Source organism: Bremia lactucae, linkage group LG19 (assembly GCF_004359215.1).
Source record: "Bremia lactucae strain SF5 linkage group LG19, whole genome shotgun sequence".
In the NCBI taxonomy this organism is placed as follows: domain Eukaryota; phylum Oomycota; class Peronosporomycetes; order Peronosporales; family Peronosporaceae; genus Bremia; species Bremia lactucae.
This window is the reverse complement of record NC_090628.1, coordinates 289,995-293,985: the sequence shown is the minus strand read 5'-3', so window position 1 is coordinate 293,985 and position 3,991 is coordinate 289,995.

Below are 3,991 nucleotides of genomic sequence, written 5' to 3'. Positions count from 1 at the left end.
TGCTCGAGTGTATGCGCACATATAAATTGTATGCCAATGCATCTAAATGCATTTTTGGCGCAGAGGAAATTCCTTTTTAAGAATGCTTCATTGAAAAGCGAGGCCTTAGAGCGGATCCCGCTAACGTGAAAGCCATAGTAGATTGGCCGATTTCTAAAAACCAAAAGAATTTGCGTAAGTGGTTGGGTCATCTAATCTCCTTAAAAAGGATACATAATGGTGCTGGACTAGCACCGAAAAAAATGCTTCTCGAGCAGTTAAGGATAGTCTTATCCATGCCCCGATTCTGATACTGCCAAACCCAAACTGGCCTTTCAGTGTCGTCTGTGACGCATCAGATTTTGCCATTGGCAGTGCATGAACGTATTATTGCGTTCGAGGCTAGACAGCTTAAAGCTGCGGAAATGAACTATCCATTTCATGACAAAGAGTTACTTGCTATGAAGTATGCTCTCGTCAGATTCAGGGTTTTCATCTGCTCGGCTCTAAGCCGTTTATGATATATACTGATCACGCATCATTACGCACGGCAACTAAGCGCCCCATCTATCACAGAGAATGGCGCGATGGCTATCCTTTTTCGCGGAATACAACTTCGAGGTGAAGTATAAGCCCGGCAAGCAGATTGATTTGGCCGATGCGTTATCACGCTGGTCAGATTATGAGCTCTCTCATTTAACGACTATAATGTCGCCTATTACTGAATTAATCCGTTCGGCTTGCGCCAAGGATGAACAGTGTGTAGCTCTGCTACGAGCTCTAAAGAGCACTGAATTAGATTATAAATTGTCGGCACGTTTGCGTGCAAGGTTACATAGACTTTCTATCGATAACGAGCTGTTGCTTTGTTGCACAGACATCGCGGACCCTCCACATGTCGTTGTTCCTCATGATGTCATGATGAGAATTTGAAGTAGCGAATCCTCTATACTGTCCTTGGTGGTCATTTCGATAGAGAAAAGACCTACGGCTCTATAAGCCAGGGTTATTGGTGGCCCAAACTTTATAAATGGGTCAGCACATATGTTCGCACATGCGAAACTTGCCAACGGGTTAAATCCTCGGCGCATGCTGCTGCGCCACTGGCGAGTCTTCCCGTCCCCGTAGGTTGCTAAGAGTCGATTAGTATGGATTTTATTTCAGTCTACGAAAGATTCAGCCGGTAACTCCGGCATAGTGGTCTTTGTTGACCGATTGAGCAAAATGGCTCAATTAGCGGCCGTGCCGGATTCCATGAATGGTGAAGTTACAGCTGAGCTGTTTATTGATCGCGTGTTTCGACAACATGATTTGCCAGTGGCAACTGTCTCTGATCGTGACCCCCGTTCACGGGTAAATTCTGGAAATCAATTTTCCGACTGCTTGGCACCAGATTGGATATGTCCACTGCGGACGATCCGCAGACCGATGGTCAAACTAAACGTGTCAATCCCGTCTTTGAAGACGTTTTACGCAGTGTGAGTGCTCAGACACCAAAGCGCTGGAGCTCAATGGTCCCAGTGGTGGAGTTTGCGTTAAATAACGCTGAACATGCCTCTACAGGCTATACTCCGTTGTATGTAAACGGTCTTACCCACCCACGCGTTCCATTGACGATACCACTGCGTGGTTCAGGGCTTGGTGAAGGAGAATTAGCCGATAGGCTTGCCGATATCAGCCCTGTTACCGTTCGGAAATAAGTAAGCGAGTTTCTCGCGACGCGTTTAGTGTCTTAAGACATGTAAGGGATACGATGGCTGGTAGCCAAGACAAACAAAAAGAACCAGCAGATGCAAATGCAGAAGCTGTATTAAAAAAAAATCTTATATGATCGGAGACCGATATTTACTAAACGCTAAAATTCTACCTATCAATTTGGTTTCGCGGTCTTCAAGACCAAATTGCGCCCGCGCGTTATTGGACCATTTACGGTCGTGGCCAAGAAGAGCCTAGCTTATACGCTAAACCTTTCTAGCAAGCTGCGTACACACCCAGTGGTCTACGTTGGCTTGCTTAAGCCATATCGGGACCCTTCCCACGTGGACTTGAAGGCGCTTGCGCCGAGACAGGCGGTCGTGCCGCAGATTGTTGCATCATCACCAGGATATCCAGCTGGCCCTCTAAACGAGGGTGCTGACGCTCCAGCATCGAAAGACAGTTCTGAACCACCTCAAAAGAGCTCTCAACCCGAGCAAGGCTTTAACAAAGAAATTGCACCTCGTGCTTTAAAGCATCAAGTGCTTCTCTCGAAATTTCGGCCCCCCTCCCGCGCTGCTTGATGCGCGAGGGAACCTGATCTCCGGTCCGCGGAGAGGACCGGAGATCCAGGTAGCCAAGCCGTGACCCGCAATCACTTTGAGAGGCTCTTTCACACTAAGCGGGGTGGATCTATATTCACTATGAGCTTTAGCTTTCGCTATCTCAGCAGCTCGACAACGAGCTTGTTCCTCTATGAGGATTGCCTGTTCTTGCTCTCCATCGAGCGCATTCGTAATGATGTTGGACTCAGAGTCCTGTGTCCTGCTCAATACAGTTAAGACATCAGCGGCACCACGTCCTGGGAACGGATTCGGGGCCCGCCGACGTTCATCCGGAGGAGAAGGCGAGTAAGAGCGACGCTCTTTCTCCTCATCCTCTGATGGTGTTAATAAAAAAAGATCAACAATAGTGACTTTCAAAGTTCACCATCCCCTCATCGTCGAGGAAGGTGCTATAAGTTTGTGACTCACGCTTGATTGTCATGAGACAAAGGAATGAAAAACACAACCAAACGGTTGGCTGTTTAGGTTCCAACGTCAAAGAGGAAATGAAGCGATTGTTGTCACTCGATGTCAACAGTCTGATGGGGGAGGATGTAATGGGGCACACATCGTTCGGAGAACCGTAGTTGTGGTACATTGACTTTATGGGTAATACCCTTTTATCTAATTTTAAAATAGTTCGTTACTTAAATCCCATTTAGTATGGGTAACAAATGTGGTCGCCGCCAGATATAAATCTGGCGGCCGAAATCTATTTTTTATTTAACTAGGGTGCGGTTCTAGTATAAATAATAAAATAAAGTGTAGTTATCTTTTTGATCTTATAAGCGTCAAGTGCATTTCTAAGGCTTGCGCATTGATCTATAAGAGATAGAAGCTTTTCAAATGTATATGCTCTTGGGCACTAGTTGCTACTTAATTGTACGAGCCCCTGAATTCCTTAAAATTAGGATTCATTGAGCATTAATAGCTTGTACGACTCCCTGAGTTGTTGAACCCATTCGTTTTATAAAACTAAGAGACTCTCTGAGTCTAAAGTCTTCCTCTGACATAAGGAGCGAGGTAGCCTCGCTACACCTGGTAGCACTCGTAGTCATTCTACGTCTGAGTCTTTTTAAGACTATGCCTTCACTGAAATGGAAGAGTTTCCAGAACTGTCGGAAGGGGCAACGCGCTTCTTATGACAACTCAAAGCTCTATTTGGGTTTGAGCATGTAGAGTTAGTTATATTTCTGAGACCAGAAGTCCACTCTACCGATCTTGGTGGTGTAGTGGCCCGCCACTCACTTCAGGACCGGGAGGTCCCAGGTTCGAACCCCGGGGCCGTCAAATCCCCCAAATCATAATGGGAGGTGGAAATAAAACATAGAACCATGAGGTCTTCAAAACATCAACCCATCAAGCGATTTTAGCCTTACCCGACGGAAACTTCACCAAGACATTTTTCCAAAATTCTCAGATTTTCTGTTTAGATTACAACTCAACGGATTGGGTTTCCGTTATAAATATGGCTGGCATACTTCAGACATTTATTGTGTTCATGGCTGTTTAACACCTGAAACTCCACAACATTTGCTATGGGATTGTTACACATCCAAATACATCTGGCGTCTTTTCCTTCCCCCGCTCGAATGGATTTTCGGAACATCTATACACTGAGATACACTCTTTTTCTCATCAACCTTGAAGTTCCAACCCAACATCATGCCAAGTTTGGAACTACATTACCTATACGCATTTTTAACATTTTC